Here is a 22,160-nt window from a genome sequence, read left to right as displayed (position 1 = left end):
CTGAGGAGCCTCCACACTGTTTCCAAGGCGGCTGCACCAGCCCGCGGTTCCGCCCACAGTGGAAGAGGGTTGAGGGAATTTTGCGGGACGTGGTAAAAGTTTGGTCCACATTTCATTTCGCGTCCTGTGGGCTCCAATTCATTGTCCTTAAGTATTTCTGGGGAAGCCGGGTGTTGGGCTTCATTTCAGCGCGACGTTTCCGAAGCTCATAGGTCTCAGCTGGCGCCTGGAAGGAGGCAGGTCCGGTCGGCCCTGGGCGCGGGGACGCCGCCTCCTGCACGGCCTCCTGCAGCGCCTGAGCGTCCCGCAGGGGGCGCCCGAGCCCAGGCTCGGATCAGGGAGCGCGTGTGCGCAGTAGGCCTCGTCCGCCTGCACTAACAGGAGCCCGTCTGCGCTCTGGAGGCCTGAGGAGGACTTGGAGCCGCGTCGTCGCTGACGGGAGCCCCGGCCTCCTCAGGACCCGCGGGGAGGCTTCCGGAGGATGTGAGGCCTAGTCCACAGTGACAGGACCCCCTCGTCCTCAGGACCTTCTGTCTGTGACTCAGGAAGACATGGGGCCGCGTCCGCCATGACAGGAGCCCGGCTTCCACAGGACCCGCTGGAGGACCCTGGAGGCGCTGTTGGGAGTCACATCCACCTCAGCAGGGGCTACTCAGAACGACAAGGTAAGTGAATGGGGAGAATTGAGAGTAGGGTTAGGGTTTAGGGTGAGCCATAGGTGGTTAGAGTTAGGTTAGATGTTATGGATTAGTGATCATGGTTATGCGTACGAGTTAGTGATTAGGATGAGGGATGGAGTAAGGGTCAAGAGTTAGGAGTTAAGGTACGGTATTAGGGATTAGGAAACTGAGTTAGGGTCTGGATTAGGGTGATGTTACAGGTTATAGGGTTGAGGGTTAGGGGATAGGGGGAGCGAATAGGGTTAGAGTTAGAGTGGGAGATGGGGTTAGAGTTTAGGGTTAGGGGTTAAGGCAGGGTTAGGGTTAGGGCAAGGGGCTTGGGCTAGGTTTAGGGTTAGGGATTAGGGTACAGGTTAGGGTATGGGTTAGGGTTAGACATAGGATTACGGTTAGGGTACGGGTTAGGGTATGGGTTAGCGTATGGGTTAGGGGTTAGGGCACGGGTTAGGGTTAGGGTATGGGTTAGCGTACGGGTTAGGGGTTAGGGTACGTGTTAGGGTTAGGGTACGGGTTAGGGTATGAGTTAGGGTACGGGTTAAGGTATGGGTTAGGTTTAGGGTATGGGTTAGGGTACGGGTTAGGGTACGGGTTAGGGGTTAGGGTTAGGGGTTAAGGTTAAGGTTAGGGTATGGGTTACGGTACAGGTTAGGGTACGGGTTAGGGTACGGGTTAGGGTATGGGTTAGGGTTAGACATAGGGTTACTGTTAGGGTACGGGTTAGGGTATGGGTTAGGGTACGGGTACGGGTTAGGGTACAGGTTAGGTTTAGGGTATGGGTTGGGTTTAGGGTACGGGTTAGGGTTAGGGTACGGATTAGGGTTAGGGTACTGGTTAGGGTTAGGGTATGGGTTAGAGTTAGGTTTAGGGTACAGGTTAGGGTACGGGTTAGGGTTAGGGTATGGGTTAGGTTTAGGTTTAGGGTACGGGTTAGGGTATGGGTTTGGGTTAGGTTAGGGTTAGGGGTTAGGGTATGGGTTAGGGTTAGGGTATGGGTTAGGTTTAGGGTTAGGGTTAGGGTACGGGTTAGGGTAGGAGTTAGGGTACGGGTTAGGGTACGGGTAGGTTTGGATTAGGGTTAGGGGTTAGGGTTAGGGTTAGGGTTAGTCTTAGGTTTGGAGTTAGGGTACCGGTTAGGGTTAGGGTACGGGTTAGTGTTAGGGTTAGGGTTAGTGTTACGGTACAGGTTAGGGTTAGGGTACATGTTCGGTTAGGTTTACGGTTAGGGTTAGGGTACGGGTTAGGTTTAGGGTACGGGTACGGGTACGGGTTAGGGGTTAGTGTTAGGGTTAGGGAGTTAGGGTTAGGGGGTTAGGGTTAGGGTTGGGTTAGGGTTAGGCTTAGGGTTAGCGGTTAGGGTTAGGGGATTAGGGTTAGGGGTTAGAGTTAGGATTAGGGTTAGGGGATTAGGGTTAGGGTTAGGGTATGGGTTAGGGTACGGGTTAGGGTATGGGTTAGAGTTAGGGTTAGAGGTTAGGGTTAGGGTTTAGGGTTAGAGTTTGGAGGTTAGGCTTAGGGTTTAGGGTTAGGGTTAGGACTAGTATTGGAGGGTTAGTATAAGGGTTACAGGGTTATGGTTAGGTTTAGGGTTAGGTTTGTTAGGGTTAGTGTTAGCGTTATGGTTAGGGTTAGGTGTTATGGTTAGCGATAGGGGTTATTTTTAGGGATTCGGGTTATATTTAGGGCTTATGGTTACGGGTAGGTTAAGATTAGGGTTAGAGTTAGAGGTTCGATATAGGGTTAGTGTTAGGGGTTAGGGTTTGGGTTAGGGTTAGGGTTTAGGGTTAGGGTTAGTGTTTGAGGTTTAGTGTTAGGGGTTAGGGTTAGGGTTAGGGGTTATGGTTTGGGTTAGGGTCAGGGTTAGTGTTTGAGGTTTAGGGGTTAGGGGTTAGGGTCAGGGTTAAGGGTTATGGTTTGGGTTAGGGTCAGGGTTAGGGTTAGGGTTAGGGTTGTTAGGGTTAGGGTTGTTAGGGTTAGGGTTGTTAGGGTTAGGGTTTAGGGTTAGCGTTAGGGTTGTTAGGGTTAAGGTTAGGGGTAGGGTTGTTAGGATTAGGGTTAGGGTTGTTATGGTTAGGGTGTTAGAGTTAGGATTAGGAGTTTAGGGTTAGGGTTAGGGGGCTAGAGTTAGGTTTAGGGTAGGGTTGTTAAGGTTAGGCTTAGGGTTGTTAGGTTTAGGGTTAGGGGTATGGTGGTTAGGGTTAGGATTGTTAGAATTAGGTGGTTAGCATTAGGAGATTAGGGTTAGGGTTAGGGTGTTAGATTTCAGATTAGGTTTAGGGTAGGGTTGTTAAGGTTAGGCTTAGGGTTGTTAGGGTTAGGGGTAGGGTTGTTACGGTTAGGTTTAGGGTTAGGGTTGTTAGGGTTATTTGTTAGGTTTAGGGTTAGGTTTTCGAGGTAGGGGTAGGGGTTAGGGTAGGGTTAGCTGTTAGGGTTAGGGGTTAGGGTTAGGGTGAGGGTTAGGGTGAGAGTGAAGGGTTATGGTTAGGGTAGGGTTAGGGTTTAGGTTTAGGGTTAGGGTTAGGGTTGGGTTAGCATTAGGGTTAGGGCTTAGGTGTAGGATTAGTGTTAGGTGGTTTAAGGGTTAGGGTTAGGTTTAGGGTTTAGTGTTAGCGTAATGGTTAGGGGTGAGTGTTAGGGTTAGTGATAGGGGTAGAGGGAGGGGTAGGGTTAGGGCTTAGGATTAGCATTAGGGTTAGTTTTAGGGTTAGGGTTAGGGTTAAGTTTAGGATTGTTAGGGTTTGGGTTGTTAGGGTTATTTGTTAGGTTTAGGGTTAGGTTTTCGGGTTAGGGATAGGGGTTAGGGTAGGGTTAGGTGTTAGGGTTAGGGTGTGGGTTAGGGGTAGAGGGAGGGGTAGGGTTAGGGTTAAGGGTTAGGGTTAGCAGTAGGGTTAGTTTTAGGGGTTAGGGTAGGGGATAGGGTTAGGTTTAGGGTTGTTAGGGTTAGGGTTGTTAGGGTTAGGCTGGTTAGGGTTAGGGTTGGGTTTGGATTAGGGTTAGGGCTTAGGTGTAGGATTAGTTTTAGGTGGTTAGGTTTAAGGGTTATGGTTAGGTTTAGGGTTTAGTGTTAGCATAATGGTTAGGGGTGAGCGTTAGGTTTAGTGATGGGGTAGAGGGAGGGTTAGGGTTAGGTTTAGGGTTGTTAGGGTTTGGGTTGTTAGGGTTATTTGTTAGGTTTAGGGTTAGGTTTTTGGGTTCGGGATAGGGGTTAGGGTAGGGTTAGGTGTTAGGGTTAGGGTGAAGGTTAGGGGTAGAGTGTGGGTAGGGTTAGGGTTAAGGGTTAGGGTTAGCGGTAGGGTTAGATTTAGGGGTTAGGTAATACGGCTAGGTTTAGGGTTGTTAGGGTTAGGGTTAGGGTTGTTAGGGTTAGGGTGTTTAGGGTTAGGGTTAGGGTAGGGTTAGGGTTAGGTGTTAGGGGTAGTTGGTAGGGTTTTGTTAGGTGTTAGGGTTAGGTGTTAGGGTTAATGGTTAGGGTTAGGGTTAGGTGTTTGGGATAGCGTTAGGGTTCGTGTTTAGGGTTAGAGTTTGGGGTTTAGGGTTAGTGTTTAGTGTGAGGGTTAGGGTTAGTGTTAGAGGGTTAGTGTTAGGGTTAGAGGTTTAGGGTTAGGATTATGGTTAGGGTTAGGTGTTATGGTTAGCATTAGGGTTTAGGATTACCTTTAGGGGTTAAGGTTAGGGTTAAGGATAGGGGTTAGTGTTAGGGTTATGGTTAGGGGTTACGGTTAGGTTTAGGCGTTAGTGTTAGGGTTAGGGGTTAGTTTTAGGTTTAGTGTTAGGGGTTAGGGTTTGGCTTAGGGTTAGGGGTTAGGTTTAGGGTTAGCGTTAGGGGATAGGGTTAGTGTTAGTGTTAGGGGTTAGTGTTTCGGTTAGGTTTAGGCTTAGGCTTAGGCTTAGCTGGTTAGTGTTAGGGTTAGGTGTTATGGTTTGTTAGGGGTTAGGGTTAGTTGTTAGATTTAGGCATTAGGTTTAGGGTAGGGGTTAACGTTAGGTTTAGGGTTAGGGTGAGGGTAGGAGTTAAGGGTGAGGGTTGTGGTTAGGTTTAGGGTTTAGGGTTAGGGTTAGGGGTGGGTTAGGGTTAGTGTTAGGGTTACGTTTAGGGTATTGGGTAGGGTTAGGGTTAGGGTTAGGGGTTAGGGTTAGGGCTAGGTGTTAGGGTTAGGGGTAGGTTTGAGTTAGGGTTAGGGTTGTTAAGGTTAGGCTTAGGGTTATTAGGTTTAGGGTTAGGGGTAGGGTTGTTAGGGTTAGGGTTAGGGTTAGGGTTAGGCATTAGGGTTAGGGTTAGAATTAGATGTTAGGGTTAAGGGTTAGGTTTAGGGTTACAGTAACGGTAAGGCATTAGGGTTAGTTTAGGGTTAGTTTTAGGGTTAGGATTAGGTGTTAGGGGTAGGGGTTAGGGTTAGGGGTAGGTGTTTGGGTTAATGTTAGGGTTAGGGTTTAGGGTTAGAGTTTGGTGGTTAGGGTTTAGGGTTAGGGTTAGGACTAGTGTTAGAGGGTTAGTATAAGGGTTACAGGGTTAGGGGTAGGTTTAGTGTTAGACTTATTAGGGTTAGTGTTAGGGTTATGGTTAGGGTTAGGTGTTATGTTTAGGGTTAGGGGTTATTTTTTGGGTTAGGGTCAGGGTTAGGGTTAGGGTTGTTCGGGTTAGGGTTGTTAGGGTGAGGGTTGTTAGGGTTAGGGTCTATGGTTAGCGTTAGGGTTGTTAGGATTAGGGGTAGGGTTGTTAGGATTAGGGTTAGGGTTAGGGTTGTTATGATTAGGGTGTTAGGGTTAGGGTTAGGAAATTAGGGTTAGGGTTAGGGGGCTAGAGTTAGGTTTAGGGTAGAGTTGTTAAGGTTAGGCTTAGGGTTGTTAGGTTTAGGGTTAGGGGTATGGTGGTTAGGGTTAGGATTCTTAGAATTAGGTGGTTAGCGTTAGGAGATTAGGATTAGGGTTATGGTGTTAGATTTCAGGTTAGGTTTAGGGTAGGGTTGTTAAGGTTAGGCTTAGGGTTGTTAGGGTTAGGGGTACAGGGTTGTTACGGTTAGGTTTAGGGTTAGGGTTGTTAGGGTTATTTTTTAGGTTTAGGGTTAGGTTTTTGGGTTAGGGGTAGGGGTTAGGGTAGGGTTAGCTGTTAGGGTTAGGGTGAGGGTTAGGGTGAGAGTGAAGGGTTATGGTTAGGGTAGGGTTAGGGTTTAGGTTTAGGGTTAGGGTTAGGGTTGGGTTAGCATTAGGGTTAGGGCTTAGGTGTAGGATTAGTGTTAGGTGGTTTAAGGGTTAGGGTTAGGTTTAGGGTTTAGTGTTAGCGTAATGGTTAGGGGTGAGCATTAGGCTTAGGGATAGGGGTAGAGGGAGGGGTAGGGTTAGGGTTAGGGCTTAGTATTAGCTTTAGGGTTAGTTTTAGGGTTAGGGTTTAGGGTTAGGGTTAGGTTTAGGGTTGTTAGGGTTTGGGTTGTTAGCGTTATTTGTTAGGTTTAGGGTTAGGTTTTCGGGTTAGGGATAGGGGTTAGGGTAAGGTTAGGTGTTAGGGTTAGGGTGTGGGTTAGGGGTAGAGGGAGGGGTAGGGTTAGGGTTTAGAATTAGTGTTAGGGTTAGTTTTAGGGTTAGGGGTTAGGGTTAGGGTTAGGTTTAGGGTTGTTAGGGTTTGGGTTGTTAGGGTTATATGTTAGGTTTAGGGTTAGGTTTTTGGGTTAGGGATAGGGGTTAGGGTAGGGTTAGGTGTTAGGGTTAGAGTGAGGGTTAGGGGTAGAGGGAGAGGTAGGGTTAGGGGTTAGGCTTAGCAGTAGGGTTAGTTTTAGGGGTTAGGTAATAGGGTTAGGTTTAGGGTTGTTAGGGTTAGGGTTAGGGTTGTTAGGGTTAGGGTGTTTAGGGTTAGGGTTAGGGTAGGGTTAGGGTTAGGTTTAGGGGTAGTTGGTAGGGTTTTGTTAGGTGTTAGGGTTAGGTGTTAGGGTTAGGGTTAATGGTTAGGGCTAGGGTTAGGTGTTTGGGATAGCGTTAGAGTTCGTGTTTAGGGTTAGTGTTTGGGGTTTAGGGTTAGGGTTTAGTGTGAGGGTTAGGGTTATTGTTAGAGGGTTAGAGTTAGTGTTAGAGGATTATGGTTAGGGTTAGGGTTATGGTTAGCATTAGGGTTTAGGATTACCTTTAGGGGTTAGGGTTAGGGTTAGGGTTAAGATTAGGGTTTAGAGTTAGGGTTTTGGTTAGGGGTTACAGTTAGGTTTAGGTGTTAGTGTTAGGGTTAGGGTTAGGGGTTAGTTTTAGGTTTAGTGTTAGGGGTTAGGGTTTGGCTTAGGGTTAGGGGTTAGGTTTAGGGTTAGCGTTAGGGGATAGGGTTAGTGTTAGTGTTAGGGGTTAGTGTTTCGGTTAGGGTTAGGGATAGGGTTAGGCTTAGGCTTAGGCTTAGCTGGTTAGTGTTAGGGTTAGGTGTTATGGTTGTGTTAGGGGTTAAGGTTAGTTGTTAGGGTTAGGCGTTAGGTTTAGGGTTAGGGGTTAACGTTAGGTATAGGGTTAGGGTGAGGGTAGGAGTTAAGGGTGAGGGTTGTGGTTAGGTTTAGGGTTTAGGGTTAGGTTTGGGTTAGGGTTAGTGTTAGGGTTACGGTTAGGGTATTGGGTAGGGTTTGGGTTAGGTTTAGGGTTACGGGTTAGGTTTAGGTTTAGGGCTAGGTGTTAGGGTTAGGGTTAGAGGTTAGGGTTGGGTTAGGGTTAGGGGTAGGGTTTGGGTTAGGGTTAGGGTTGTTAAGGTTAGGCTTAGGGTTATTAGGTTTAGGGTTAGGGGTAGGGTTGTTAGGGTTAGGGTTAGGCATTAACGTTAGGGTTAGAGTTAGATGTTAGGGTTAAGGGTTAGGTTTAGGGTTACAGTTATGGTAAGGCGTTAGGGTTAGTTTTAGTGTTAGGATTAGGTGCTAGGGTTAGGGTTAGGGATATGGGTTTGGTTTAGGGCTAGGTGTAGGGGTTAAGGCTATGGTTAGTGTTTATGGTTAGGGTTATGGGTTAGGGTTCGGTTTAGGGTTTAGGGTTAGGGTTAGGTTTAGGGTAAGGGGTTAGGGTGAGAGTTAGGGTTAGGAGTTAGGGTTAGGGTTTGGGGTTAGTGTTAGTTTTTAGGGTTAGGGTTAGGTGTTAGGGGTAGGGGTTGGGGTTAGGGTTAGGGCTAGGTGTTTGGGTTAATGTTAGGGTTATGGTTGAGGGTTAGAGTTTGGGGGTTAGGGTTAGGACTAGTGTTAGAGGGTTAGTATAAGGGTTACAGGTTTAGGGTTAGGTTTGTTAGGGTTAGGGTTAGGTTTAGGTATTATGGTTAGGGTTAGGGGTTAGGTTTAGGGTTTAGGGTTACATTTAGGGGTTATGGTTAGGGTTAGGTTAAGGTTAGTGTTAGGGTGAGGGGTTAGATTTAGGGTTAGTGTTAGGGGTTAGGATTTGGGTTAGGGTTAGTGTTAGGGTTTTGGTTTAGGGGTAGGGTTAGTGTTTGAGGTTTAGTGCTAGGGTTAGGGGTTAGGGTTAGGGGTTATGGTTTGGGTTAGGGTCAGGGTTAAGGTTAGGGTTGTTTGGGTTAGGGTTGTTAGGGTTAGGGTGTTAGGGTTAGGGTTAGGAGATTAGGGTTAGGTTTAGGGGGTTAGGGTTAGGTTTAGGGTAGGTTTGTTAAGGTTAGGCTTATGGTTGTTAGGGTTAGGGGTATGATTGTTAGGGTTAGGTTTGGGGTTAGGGTTGTTAAGGTTATTTATTACGTTTAGGGTTAGGTTTTCGGGTTGGGGTAGGGGTTAGGGTAGGGTTAGGTGTTAGGGTTAGGAGTTAGGTTTAGGGTGAGGGTTAGGGTGAGAGTTAAGGGTTATGGTTAGGGTTAGGGTTTAGGTTTAAGGTTAGGGTTAGGTTTGGGTTAAGGTTAGGGTTAGGAGTTAGGGGTAGGATTAGTGTTAGGTGGTTTGGTTTATTGGTTAGGGTAGGGTTTAGGGTTTAGTGTTAGTGTAAGTGTTAGGGGGGAGCTTTAGGGGTAGGGGTAGGGGTAGCGGGAGGGGTAGGGTTAGGGGTTAGGGTTATGGTTAGGGTTAGGTTTAGGTTTAGGGTTGTTAGCATTACTGTTAGGGTTGTTAGGTTTAGGGTGTTTAGGGTTAGGGTTTGGCTGAGGTGTTAGGGTTAGGGCTAGGGCTAGGGGTTAGGGTTAGGGGTTAGGGGTAGCGTTTGGTTTAGGGATAGGGTTAGGTGTTAGGGTTAGAGCTAGGGGTTAGGGTTAGGAGTTAGGGCTAGGGTAAGTGGTTAGGGATAGGGTTAGGGTTAGGGATTAGTGTCAGCATTAAGGGTTAGGGTTAGGTTTAGGGGTTAAGGTAGTGTTAGGTGTTAGGGTTACGGGTTAGGGTTAGTGTTAGAGTTAAGATTTTGTGTTAGGGTTAGGGGTTAGGGTAGTTTTAGGGTTAGGGTTAGGAGTTAGGGGTTAGGGTTAGGGGTTAAGGTTAGGGTTAGGTGTTAGGGTTATGTGTTAGGGTTAGGTGTTAGGGTTAGGGTTACGGCTTAGGGTTAGGGTTAGGGTTAGGGGTTAAGCTATCTTTCAACTAGCTGTGTACTTATTGGTGTGAGAATTTAGGAGCATTCTAAGTCAGGAGGTTCCATGAATACTGCTCTCCTGCACCTGAAGACATACCTTCCAAGCCTGCATTTTTCCAGTTGCATTGCATGAGCTTCTGACAAACATCTCTAGTGAGTATGTTCAAAACTCCATCTGCAGAATAGGGGCAACTTTGGGGAAGAGAAGGGTCCCCAAATCACCTGTCCCCACCAAATTACCGAGTAGCCTTCAAATCATCCTGAAAATCTATGAATTCGGCCTGAGATTTAAAGAGAGAACACCTGGAATGCTACAGTGAGAAGAGTTCGCACTTCTATCAAGGTAGGAAGACGGGAAAAATAGAAATAAGGAAACAAAAGGCATCCAAGGCATCCAACCAAGGGGTCCTGAGAGGAGCTGGGCTAAGGCAGGGGCGAGTGCCCCCAGGACAGGAAAGCTCCGTCCCAGAGAAGCAGAAGCTTCACCAATCTTCCCGGGTGGAAAGGCACTGGCAGGGAGTTAGAGCAGGATCCCAGATGGGTGGGGATGCCCTCAGGCTCCCTGGGACACTAACAGACACCTGTGCCCTGGGGAGAGCGTGCCACATCCTGCGGCTGAGGTCCCTAACAGGCTGCAGCACGCACACAACTGGACCTGGGAGCAGCTTGGAGGGGCTCGGGTGGCAGCTCCGCAGAGGAGGCTGCACGGCCGGGAGCGTGAATCCAACAGCGCAGGCCCTGGAGCCCAGGCCGTGGGGGGACACAGCCCAGGATCTGATCTCCCCCTGGGACAGGCAGAGGCCAGGAGGGCCCAGGACATCAAGGACGCTCCTGCCCCGAGCTGAGCAGATCAGCGGCCCTGCCCCGGAGCATCCGGACCCCTGTAGATGGAGAGCTCTGTAGTTACTGTGGGAGCTGAATCCAGGGCTCCAGAGCTGGCCGCCGCCACTGTGGTTGTTCCTCCTGGGGCCTCACAGGGTAAACAACAACCCACACTGAGCCCTGCACCAGGCAGGGGGCAGAGCAGCTCCCCCAAGTGCAGACACCTGAAAATCAGCACAACAGGCCACTCCCCCAGAAGACCAGCTAGACGGACAAGTTCCAGGGGAAGTCAAGGGACATAAAGTATACAGAATCAGAAGATATTCCCCGGTGTTTTATTTTATTTTTTTCTTTTTGTTTTTGCTTTTTGATTTCTGTATGCTTCCCCCACCCTTTTTTCCCTTTCTTTCTTTTTCTTTCTCTTTTTCTTCTTTTTTTTTCTTTTTTTCTTCCTTTTTTCATTTTCTCTTTTCTTTCCTTCTTTCTCTCCTCTCTTTTTCTCCTTTTCCCAATACAACTTGTTTTTGGCCACTCTGCACTGAGCAAAATGACTAGAAGGAAAACCTCACCTCAAAAGAAAGAATCAGAAACAGTCCTCTCTCCCACAGAGTTACAAAATCTGGATTACAATTCAATGTCAGAAAGCCAATTCAGAAGCACTATTATAAAGCTACTGATCGCTCTAGAAAAGAGCATAAAGGACTCAAGAGACTTCATGACTACAGAATTTTGATCTAATCAAGCAGAAATTAAAAATCAATTGAATGAGATGCAATCCAAACTAGAAGTCCTAATGACGAGGGTTAATGAGGTGGAAGAACGAGTGAGTGACATAGAAGACAAGTTGATGTCAAAGAGGGAAACTGAGGAAAAAAGAGACAAACAATTAAAAGACCATGAAGATAGATTAAGGGAAATAAACGACAGCCTGAGGAAGAAAAACCTACATTTAATTGGGGTTCCTGAGGGTGCCGAAAGGGCCAGAGGGCCAGAATATGTATTTGAACAAATCATAGCTGAAAACTTTCCTAATCTGGGAAGGGAAACAGGCATTCAGATCCAAGAAATAGGGAAATCCCCCCCCCAAAAATCAATAAAAACCGTTGAACACCTCGACATCTAATAATTAAGCTTGCAAATTCCAAAGATAAAGAGAAGATCCTTAAAGCAGCAAGAGACAAGAAATCCCGGACTTTTATGGGGAGGGGTATTAGGGTAACAGCAGACCTCTCCACAGAGACCTGGCAGGCCAGAAAGGGCTGGCAGGATATATTCAGGGTCCTACATGAGAAGAACATGCAACCAAGAATACTTTATCCAGCAAGGCTTTCATTCAAAATGGAAGGAGAGATAAAGAGCTTCCAAGACAGGCAGGAACTGAAAGAATATGTGACCTCCAAACCAGCTCTGCAAGAAATTTTAAGGGGGACTCTTAAAATTCCCCTTTAAGAAGAAGTTCAGTGGAACAATCCACAAAAACAAGGACTGAATAGTTATCATGATGACACTAAGCTCATATCTTTCAATAGTAACTCTGAATGTGAATGGGCTTAATGACCCCATCAAAAGGCGCAGGGTGTCAGACTGGATAAAAAAGCAGGACCCATCTATTTGCTGTCTACAAGAGACTCATTTTAGACAGAAGGACACCTACAGCCTGCAAATAAAAGGTTGGAGAACCATTTACCATTCAAATGGTCCTCAAAAGAAAGCAGGGGTAGCCATCCTTATATCAGATAAACTAAAATTTACCCCGAAGACTGTAGTGAGAGATGAAGAGGGACACTATATCATATTTAAAGGATCTATCCAACAAGAGGACTTAACAATCCTCAATATATATGCCCAGAATGTGGGAGCTCCCAAATATTTAAATCAATTAATAACCAAAGTGAAGAAATACTTAGATAATAATACACTTATACTTGGTGACTTCAATCTAGCTCTTTCTATACTAGATAGGTCTTCTAAGCACAACATCTCCAAATAAACGAGAGCTTTAAATGATACACTGGACCAGATGGATTTCACAGATACTTACAGAACTTTACATCCAAACTCAACTGAATAGACTTTCTTCTCAAGCGCACATGGAACTTTCTCCAGAATAGACCACATACTGGGTCACAAATGGGGTCTGAACCGATGCCAAAAGATTGGGATCATCCCCTGCATATTCTCAGACCATAATGCCTTGAAATTAGAACTAAATCACAACAAGAAGTTTGGAAGGACTTCAAAAACGTGGCGGTTAAGGACCATCCTGCTAAAAAAAAAAAAAAAAAAAAAGGACCATCCTGCTAAAAGATGAAAGGGTCAACCAGGAAATTAAGGAAGAATTAAAAAGATTCATGGAAACTAATGAGAATGAAGATACAACCGTTCAAAATCATGGAAACTAATGAGAATGAAGATACAACCGTTCAAAATCTGGAACTCAGCAAAAGCAGTCCTGGGGGGAAATACATCGCAATACAAGCATCCATTCAAAAACTGGAAAGAACTGAAATATACACCTTCTTACACCTGAAGGAGCTAGAGAAAAAACAGCAAATTGATCCTACACCCAGCAGAAGAAGAGAGTTAATAAAGATTCAAGCAGAACTCAACGCAATCGAGACCAAAAGAAGTGTGGAACAGATCAACATAACTAGGAATTGGTTCTTTGAAAGAATTAATAAGATAGATAAACCATTAGCCAGCCTTATTAAAAAGAAGAGAGAGAAGACTCAAATTAATAAAATCATGAATGAGAAAGGAGAGATCACTAACAACACCAAGGAAATACAAATGATTTTAAAAATATATTATGAACAGCTATACACCAATAAATTAGGCAATCTAGAAGAAATGGACGTATTTCTGGAAAGCCACAAGCTACCAAAACTGGAACAGGAAGAAATAGAAAACCTGAACAGGCCAATAACCAGGGAGGAAATTGAAGCAGTCATCAAAAACCTCCCAAGACACAAAAGTCCAGGGCCGGATGGCTTCCCTGGGGAATTCTATCTAACGTTTAAAGAAGAAACCATACCTATTCTACTAAAGCTGTTTGGAAAGATAGAAGGATATGGAGTACTTCAAAATTCGTTCTATGAGGCCAGCATCAGCTACATCCAAAACCAGACAAAGACCCCACCAAGAAGGAGAATTATAGACCAATATCCCTGATGAACATGGATGCAAATTTCTCAACAACATACTAGCCAATAGGATCCAACAATACATTAAGAAAATTATTCATCATGACCAAGTAGGATCTATCCCCGGGACACAAGGCTGGCTCAACACTTGAAAATCAATCAATGTGATTCATCATATCAGCAAGAGAAAAACCAAGAACCATATGATCCTCTCATTAGATGCAGAGAAAGCATTTGACAAAATACAGCATCCATTCCTGATCAAAATTCTTCAGAGCGTAGGGATAGAGGGAACATTCCTCCACATCTTAAAAACCATCTACAAACATCCCACAGCAAATATCATTCTCAATGGGGAAGCACTGGGAACCTTTCCCCTAAGATCAGGAACAAGACAGGGATGTCCACTCTCACCACTGCTATTCAACATAGTACTGGAAGTCCTAGCCTCAGCAATCAGACAACAAAAAGACATTAAAGGCATTCAAATTGGCAAAGAAGAAGTCAAACTCTCCCTCTTCACCGATGACATGATACTCTACATAGAAAACCCAAAAGCCTCCACCCCAAGATTTCTAGAACTCAAACAACAATTTGGCAGCATGGCAGGATACAAAATCAATGCCCAGAAGTCAGTGGCATTTCTATACACTGAGACTGAAGAAAGAGAAATTAAGGAGTCAATCCCATTTACAGTTGCATCCAAAAGCATAAGATACCTAGGAATAAGCCTAACCAAAGAGGTAAAGGATCTATACCCTAAAAACTATAGAACACTTCTGAAAGCAATTGAGGAAGACACAAGAAGATGGAAAAATATTCCATGCTTGTGGATTGGCAGAATTAATATTGTGAAAATGTCCATGTTACCCAGGGCAATGTACATGTTTAATGTAATCCCTATCAAAATCCCATGGACTTTCTTCAGAGAGTTAGAACAAGTTATTTTAAGATTTGTGTGGAATCAGAAAAGACCCTGAATAGCCAGGGGAATTTTAAAAAAGAAAACCATAGCTGGGGCCTCACAATGCCAGATTTCAGGTTGTACTACAAAGCTGTGGTCATCAAGACAGTGTGGTACTGGCACAAAAACAGACACATAGATCAATGGAACAGAATAGAGAATCCATAAGTGGAACCTCAACTTGATGGTCAACTAATATTCGATAAAGGAGGAAAGACTATCCACTGGAAGAAAGACAGTCTCTTCCATAAATGGTGCTGGGAGAATTGGACATCCACATGCAGAAGAATGAAACTAGACCACTCTCTTGCACCAGACACAAAGATAAACTCAAAATGGATGAAAGATCTAAATGTGAGACAAGATTCCATCAAAATCCTAGAGGAGAACACAGGCAACACCCTTTTTGAACTTGGCCACAGTAACTTCTTGCAAGATACATCCACGAAGGCAAAAGAAACAAAAGCAAAAATGAACTATTGGGACTTCATCCAGATAAGAAGCTTTTGCACAGCAAAGGATACAGTCAACAAAACTAAAAGACAACCTACAGAATGGGAGAAGATATTTGCAAATGACCTATCAGACAAAGGGCTAGTTTCCCAGATCTGTAAAGAACTTATTAAACTCAACACCAAAGAAACAAACAATCCAATCATGAAATGGGCAAAAGACATGAACAGAAATCTCACAGAGGAGACATAGACATGGCCAACATGCACATGAGAAAATGCTCCGCATCACTTGCCATCAGGGAAATACAAATCCAAACCACAATGAGATACCACCTCACACCAGTGAGAATGGGGAAAATTAACAAGGCAGGAAACCACGAATGTTGGAGGGGATGCGGTGAAAAGGGAACCCTCCTGCACTGTTGGTGGGAATGTGAACTGGTGCAGCCACTCTGGAAAACTGTGTTGAGGTTCCTCAAAGAGTAAAAAATAGACCTGCCCTACGACCCAGCAATTGCACTACTGGGGATATATCCCAAAGATACAGATGCAATGAAACGCCGAGACACCTGTACCCCGATATTTATAGCAGCAATATCCACAATAGCCAAACTGTGGAAGGTACCTCGGTGTCCATCAAAAGATGAATGGATAAAGATGTGGTTTATGTATACAATGGAATATTACTCAGTCATTAGAAATGACAAATACCCACCATTTGCTTCAACGTGGATGGAACTGGAGGGTATTATGCTGAGTGAAATGAGTCAATCGGAGAAGGACAAACATTATATGTTCTCGTTCATTTGGGGAATATAAATAATAGTGAAAGGGAATAGAAGGGAAGGGAGAAGAAATGGGTAGGAAATATCAGAAAGGGAGACAGAACGTAAAGACTGCTAACTCTGGGAAACAAACTAGGGGTGGTGGAAGGGGAGGAGGGCGGGGGTGGGGGTAAATGGGTGATGGGCACTCAGGGGGACACTTGATGGGATGAGCACTGGGTGTTATTCTGTATGTTGGCAAATTGAACACCAAAAAATAAATTTATTATTAAAAAAAAATAAAACTCCATCTGCAGGCAGTGTGGAACTGGGAGGGACCGCATGTGAGCTCAACTCGCAGAAGGATGTTCCCCAGGGAGACTGCTTTCAACTAAGTTCTCAGCTATGGAAGTTAGTATGTAGCTCCAATCTACGGGAGGAAGGAATTCCTCAGAAGTCGCTGGACTGAGCTAAGAGACACTTGCCTCTCACAAAACTTGTGTCCCGCATCGAACGAAATCCCGTGGAAGCGAACCGTACAGGCAGTCAGGATGGGGGAGCCACTGGCCAAAAGCTCAACTCTCAGAAGTGTGTATATCTTGGAGGCTGATGTCCGCTAGAAACTCATTTACAGGAGTTAGAACCTAGCACCACTCTAATTGAACAAAGCCATTGGCAATCGTTGCATTGAACGCAGATACACGTGAGTACAGGCCTGACACTTCCACATGCTTTTCACACAACCTCATCCAGCATGTTGCATAAGGATGTTAGGAGCTATGTCTACAGACAGTCCGGATGCGGGAGGGTCCTGCCCTGAGCTCAGCTCTCACAAGGAGGCATGCCTAGAAGCCAGCTTTCAACTAGCTGCGTTCTTATGGCAGTGAGAAACTAGCAGCATTCTACATCGGGAGGTTCTTTGAATACCTCTCTATTGTACCTGGAGACACCTTTCAAGCCTGTGTTTTTCCACTTGCATCGCACGAGCCTCTGACAAACATCTTTGGTGAGGATGTTCGAAACTCAATCTGCAGGCAGTGTGGAACTGTGAAGGACTGGATGTGAGCTCACCTCTCAGAAGCAAGTTCCCTTTAGACACTGCGTTCCACTCGCTTGTCATGTATGGAAGTTAGTATGTAGCACCAATCTAAGACAGGAATTCCTCGGAAATCACTGGATTGAGCTTAGAGACAGTTGTCTTGTGAGCCTGCACCTTCCACTTACCTCTCACAACACTTCTGTCACGCATCAAACCTAGGCCTGTTAGGAGTGAAGTGTACCTGCAGGCAGGATGTGGAAGGTACAGGCCATAAGCTCAACTCTCAGAAGTGTGTATCCCTTGCAGGCAGATGTCTGCTTGCTACTCATTTATGGGAGTTAGAACCTAGCACGACTCTAATTGAACAAGTCTGTTGGAAATCCCTGTATTGAACTCAGATACACATGAGTACAGGCCTGACGCTTCCACATGCTTTGCACACAACCTCTTCCAGCACCTCACTTAAGGATGATAGGAGCTATGTCTACAGGCAGTCAGGATGCGGGAGGGTCCTGCCCTGAGCTCAGCTCTCACAAGGAGGCATCCCTAGAATCCAGCTTTCAACTAGCTGCGTTTTTATGACTGTGGTGTCCTCCTATACTTGGTCACTCAAGTCCCCAGTTGGGCCTCAGCTGGACCTGGTGCCTCTGGTACTTAGCTTGGCCACACCTGGACCGGGTGACTGTGTTCCCACCTGGGCGTCAACTGGTCTTATGACTTTTGTCCCCACCTGGGCCTCACCCAGACCAGGTGACTGTGTTCCACCTGGGCCTCACCTGTGCCTGGTGAATCTGGTCCCCTCCTGGATATGACCTGGACCTGGTGACTCTGGTCCTCACGTGCGCCTCACCTGGACCTGGTGACTCTTGTACCCACCTGGGCATCATCGGGATATGGTTACTCTGTTTCCCAAGTGAGACTCTGGAACATTTAACTTTGGTCCTCACCTGGGCCTCACCTGGACGTGGTGACTCTGGTTCCCACATGAACCTCACCTGGACCTGGTGTCTCTGCTGTTCTTCTAGCCTCACCTGTCCCTGGTGACTCCAGTCCCCCCCACCCCGGGCCTCACCTGGATTTGGTGACTCTGGTCCTCAGCTTGGTTTCACCTGGACCTTGTGAGTGTGGTCCCCACCTTGGCCTCACCTGGACCTGCTGACTCTGGTTCCCACCTGGGCCTCACCTGTACCTGGTGATCTGGTTCTCACATGGACCACACCTAGACCTGGTGACTGGGTTGTCCTTCTAGACTCACCTTTCACTGGTAACTCTGGTCTCCACCTGGGCCTCAACTGGACCTGGTGAATCTGGTCCCCACTTGGTCCTCAAGTGGAGCTGGTGACTCTGGTCCCGAGGTGGGCATCACTGGGACATGGTTATTGTGTTCCCCACCTGGGCCTCCCCTGGACCTGGTGATTCTGGTCTGCACCTGAAACTCACCTGGATCTGGTGACTGTGGTCCTCACCTGGGCCTCACTTGGACCTGGTGACTCTGATCCCCATCTGGGCCTCACCTGGCCCTGTTGACTCTGGTCCTCAACTGGGCATAATTGGGACCCGGTTACTGTGTTCCACAACTGGGCTTCACCTGAACCAGGTGACTCTGGCCCCCCTCTGGGTCTCACCCTGACCTGGTGACTGTGAACCCCACATTGGCCTTATTTGTACCTGCTGACTCTGGTTGCCACCTGCGCCTCACCTCGAACTGTTGACTCTGGTTTTTTCAAGGGCCTCCCCTGTACCTGGTGATTCTGGTCCCCACCTGGGCCTCACCTGGACATGGTGACTGTGTTCCACACCTGGGCCTCACGTGTACCTGGTAACTCTGGTCCTCACCTGGGCTTCATCTGGACCTGGTGACTCTGGTCCCCACTTGGGCCTCACCTGGATCTGGTGACTCTGGTCCCCACCTGGACCTCTCCTGGACCTGGTGACTCTCTTTGCAACATGGACCTCACCTGGATCTGGTGACTCTGGTCCTCAGTTTGGCCTCACCTGGACCTGGTGACTCTCATCCCCACTTTGACCTAACTCAGACCTGGTGAATCTCGTCCCCACCTAGGCCTCACCCAGACCTGGTGACTCTTGTCCCCAGCTATGCCTCAACTCGACCTGATGAATCTGGTCCTCATGTGGCCTCACATGGACCTGGGACTCAGCTGGGTATAATGGCTCTGGTTCCCACATGGGGCTCACCTGATACTGGTGACTGTGTTCTCCTTCTATGCCTCACCGGGACCTGGTGATTCTGATCCCCATCTGGGCCTCGCATGGCCTTAGTGACTCTGGTCCTCACCTAGGCATCATTGGGACCTGGATCCTCTATTCCACACCTGGGCCTCACTTTGACCGGGGACCTCTGGTCCCACTCTGGGCCTCACCCTTAACTGGTTACTCTGGTCCCCCGTGGGCGTCACCTGGCCCGGGACTCTGGTCCCCCTTGGGCCTCACCCTTACCTGGTGACTCTGGTCCCCACCTGGGCTTCACTTGGACCTGGTGAATCTGGTCCTTACCTGGTCCTCACCCGGACCTGGTGACTCTGGTCATCACCTGGGTCTCACCTGGATTTGGTGAATCTTGTCGCCACCTGAGCCTCACCTGGACCTTGTGACCGTGGTCCCCACCTAGGCCTCACCTGGATCTGGTGGCTCTGGTTCCCATATGGGGCTCTCCTGGACCTGGTTCCTGTGGTCTCCTTCTTGGCCTCACCTGGAACTCGTGACTCTGATCCATATTTGAGCCTCACCTGGACCTGGTGACTCTGGACCTTACCTGGGCATCATTGGGACCTGGTTACTCTCTTCTACACCTGGGCCTCACCTGGACCTGGTGACTCTGGTCTCCCTCTGGACCTCACCCTGACCTTGTGACTGTGGTCCCACCTGGGCCTCACCTGGGACAGGTGACTGGTTCCCACATGGACCTCACCTGGACCTGGTGAATCTGGTCCTCACATGGGCATCATGGGACCTGGTTACTCAGTTCCACATTGGGGTCTCACCTGGACCAGGTGACTCTGGTCCCCCTCTGGGCCTCATCCTGTCTTGGTGACTCTGGTTCCCACCTGGATGTCATCTGGACCGGGTGACTCTGGTCCCCCTCTGGGCCTCCCCCGGAGCTGGGGACTCTGGGCCTCAACTGGGCCTCAACTGGGCCTCAACTGGACCTGGTGAATCTACTCCTCACTTGGGCCTCGTCTGGACCTTGTGACTCTGGTCCCACCTGGGCATCATTGGGACATGGTTACTCTGTTCCCCACCTGGGACTCACCTAGATCTGGTGGCTCTAGTTCCCACATCAGGTTCACCTGGACATGGTGACTGTGGTCCCTTTCTTGGCCTCACCTGAACCTGGTGACTCTGATCACCATCTGGGCCACATCTTGACTTGGTCGCTCTGGTCCTCACCTGGGTGTCATTGGGACCTGGTTAATCTGTTCCACACCTGGGCCTCACCTGGACCAGGGGATTCTGGTCCCCTTCTGGGACACTCCTTGACCTGGTGACTCTGGTCCCCTCCTGGGCCTCATCTGGACCGGGTGACTCTGGTTTGCACATGGATCTCACCTGGAGCTGGTACCTGTGGTGTCCTTCTGGCCTCACCTGGACATGGTGACTCTGGTCCCCATCTGGGCCTCACCTGGCCCTGGTGACACTGGTCCTCAGCTTGGCCTCACCTGGACCTGCTGAGTGTGGTTGTCACCTGGGTCTCACCTGGACTTGGTGACTCTGGTCCCCACCTGGGCCTCACCTGGTCTTGGTGAATCTGGTCCCCACCTGGGCTTCACCTGGACCTGGTGACTGTGGTCCCCACATGGGCCGCAAATGGACCTGATGGCTCTGGTTCCCACATGGGACTCACCTGGACCTGGGTCCTGTGATCTCCTTCTAGGCCTCACCTGGACCTGGTGACTCTGATCCTCATCTGGGCCTCACCTGTACCTGGTGACTTTGGTCCCCTCTTGTGCCTCAGCTGGACCTGTTGACTCTGGTCTTCAGTTTTGCCTCACCTGGACCTGGAGACTGTGTCCCCACCTGGGCCTCACCCAGACCTTGTGACTTTGGTCCCCACCTGGGCCTTACCTGGAGTTGGTGAATCTGGTCCCCACCTGGGATTCACCTGGACCTGGTGAATCTGGTTGCCATCTGGGCCTCATCTGGACCTTGTGCCTCTGGGCTCCACCTGGGCCTCAACCTGGACCTGGTCTTTTTGGTCCCCACCTGAGCCTCATCTGGTCCTGGTGGCTCTGGGTCCCACATGGGTCTCACCTGTACCTGGTGACTGTGGTCCTCACGTGGTCCTCACCCAGACCTGGTGACTGGTATGTGAGGAGTCTGCTCCAGATTCCCCCTCTCCCTCCACCCCTCCCCACTGCACCCTCTCTCAAGAAAATCTTCTGAAAATTAACATCAAGACATGTGAGCATCTTTTTCCCCTCTTCAGAGGTGCCTTCATATGTGTAATGACCATTTTAATGCCTTTCATGGACCCACCGTGAGTCCCATCAGAAACCCCTTTTCTTTGATATTATTGAAGTACAGTCAACACACAATGTTACAGTAGTTTCAGGGCTACGGCTTAGTGATTTGACAATTCTGTGCATACTCAGATCTCCCCACAAGAAGTGTCATCACCATCTGTCCCCATACAAAGTTGTTACTAGGGCTTGAGGCTGGGCCTGGGGTGGGCTGGGGTGTGTTCCCCGGCAGAAACCATAGCCAGTGAACTATATGTAGACCAAGAGCCCGCAGATGTCACTGTATGTCATGATTCTCAGCCAGAAGTGATTTTGTTCCCCACTCCCAACCCAGGCTAGGGGACATCTGACAATGTTGGGAGATATTTTGATTGTTGCCAATAAGTGTCTAGTGAGTAAAGGCCAGAGATGCTATTAAACATCCTGCCACGTATGGACAAGCTCCCCACAAGCAAAAATCATCTGGTACAAATAGCCATTGTAAAAGGTTGAGAAACTCTACCCTTCCACCCCCACCCCCCAAATACGTGGTGAGAGGAGAGAGATGTCCAACAGGAGGAGAATGTTCTGTTTCTGTCTGGTCAGAAGCTGTGCTTCGTTAAGATGAAGAGTCTGCAAGGGAATGCACACGCATGACGCTGTGTGCAAACCGGGGCTTACACGGTGGGTAAAGCACGATGCTGCTGGCAGTTGTTTGGACCCGTAGGCCAGTGACTCTGGCAGGATCCACAGACCGTTCCCAGCAGGGCCTGGGCACGTCAGCCCTTTGAGCCAACAGCAGAGCCACGGGAGCAAGCGGTAGTGACAGAATGAATGATGGAGTTTGGGTTTTGTTTGAAATAGCAGCACTGGGACGCCTGGGTGACTCAGTGGTTGAGCATCTCCCTTGGGCCCAGGGTGTGACCCCGGGGTCCCGGGATCGAGTCCACATCGGGGTCCCTGCAGGGAGTCTGCTTCTCCCTCTGCCTGTGTCTCTGCCTCTCTCTGTGTCTCTCATTAATAAATAAATTAATCTTAAAAAAAAAAAGAAACAGCAGCACTTCCCATTTCACAGGCAAACAAACACTAAAGCTGGTTTTAAAAAGCATGCATTCTGTTTTTCCAGCTTTATGGAGATGTAACTGACATATTGTGTTCATTGAAGATATAGAATATAATGATTTGATAATTATATATGCTGCGGAATGACCACCATGATAAATAAGTCTAGCTGACATCCACCGCCACACATAGTTACACACTTGTTTCCCTTGGGATGAGAACTGCGATGAAATCTGCTCTCTTAACAACTTTTGAATGTACAACACCGTGTTGCTAAC

The 22,160-nt window shown here is 48.0% G+C and overlaps 1 long non-coding RNA gene across 4 annotated transcripts in view; it reads left to right on the top strand.

Annotated features, from left to right (window-relative positions):
* Positions 1 to 334: 334 nt before the first annotated feature.
* LOC140637742 (uncharacterized) overlaps positions 335 to 22,160 on the top strand; it is a 64,282-nt gene continuing 42,456 nt past the window's right edge. For 3 of the 4 annotated variants that reach the window (XR_012034783.1, XR_012034773.1, XR_012034784.1), the window contains exons 1-2: positions 335 to 665; positions 15,642 to 20,685. This is a non-coding gene — a long non-coding RNA (uncharacterized lncRNA). The remainder of the gene's footprint in view (positions 666 to 15,641; positions 20,686 to 22,160) is intronic. The other variant, XR_012034780.1, reaches the window with a different exon arrangement.

The sequence above is a fragment of the Canis lupus genome, chromosome 1 (genome assembly GCF_048164855.1).
Source record: "Canis lupus baileyi chromosome 1, mCanLup2.hap1, whole genome shotgun sequence".
Lineage (NCBI taxonomy): Eukaryota > Metazoa > Chordata > Mammalia > Carnivora > Canidae > Canis > Canis lupus.
This window is presented reverse-complemented; position numbering and strand designations above follow the sequence as displayed.